Here is a 1,295-nt window from a genome sequence, read left to right as displayed (position 1 = left end):
AAGTATATACAGGTATACACACATCGTAACAGGTACTGTGTGTGTGTACACAGGCACTCTTACAGACACCCTGTGTGTGTCTATAGACACAGAGACACGAACAGGCACCACAGTTTATGTACAGATAGATATACACGCACCAACAGACACCATTGCATATATACATTTGTATATACATATACACACACCCAGGCACACGCAGACCCCCCGTGTATGTACACACAGCTCTGTGTGTACGTGCACACACAGACACTGCTGTTTGTTTATCTATCCATCCATCTATCTATGCACACTCACACTAACAGGCACCGCTGGTTTTATATATGCATACACATGCGTGCACGCTGACAGACACTGCTGGGGTGCTTGTGGGGGTGTGTGGTGGTTTTTTTTTATACTCACACACATACAGACCAACACTGCTGTTTTTATATATATATACAGACAGACACTGCTGTTTGAACACACACACACACACACACACACACACACAAACAGACACTGCTGTGTTTTTATACACACACACACAGACTAACAGACACCACTGTTTACACACACAGCAGCCTCAGCGTGTGTGTACATACACATCTAAACAGCAGTGCCTGTTGGGGGGGGGTGTATATATACTTTGGTTTAAATATACATAGACACAGAGCAGTGTCCTTTAGCCTGTGTGTATAATATAAACAGCCGTGTCTGTCTGTGTGTGTGAACAGTGGGGGGGTGGTGGTGGTGTATAAACAGCAGTGTCAGCATGTGTGGAGATATATACATTAAAAAAAAAACACCAAACAGGAGAGAGAGAGAGAGAGAGAGAGAGAGAGAGAGAGAGAGAGAGAGTGTATGTACACACATACACACTCACTAACAGACACTGTTTTTATAGCTATCCCACACACACTCTGCTGTGTTTTTTTTTTATACACACACACACACACACACACACAGACACACGCTGCTATTTCTACTATAGGCCCCACACACACATGCACAACTGTTTATAATAGATACACACTAAAGGACACTGCTCTCTGTGTATGTGTGTGTGTGTGTCTGTGTGTGTATATATATTAAAAAAACCCTGTGTATTTATACACAGCTAAACAGACACTGCTGTTTAGCTGTGTATGTGCACGCGCGCGTGCGCGCGCGCACACGCACACACACACACACAGAGACCGCTGTGACTGTTAGTGTGTATGTGTATAAACAGTGAATGCGAGCGGTCTGTGTGTGTGTAAAAAACAAACAAACAAACAAAAAAAAAAAACCAAAACCAAAAACCAGTGTGAGTG

Source organism: Pygoscelis adeliae, unplaced genomic scaffold (assembly GCF_000699105.1).
Source record: "Pygoscelis adeliae isolate BGI_AS28 unplaced genomic scaffold, ASM69910v1 Scaffold321, whole genome shotgun sequence".
Classification (NCBI taxonomy): domain Eukaryota; kingdom Metazoa; phylum Chordata; class Aves; order Sphenisciformes; family Spheniscidae; genus Pygoscelis; species Pygoscelis adeliae.
Note: the sequence above shows the minus strand (reverse complement) of the source record.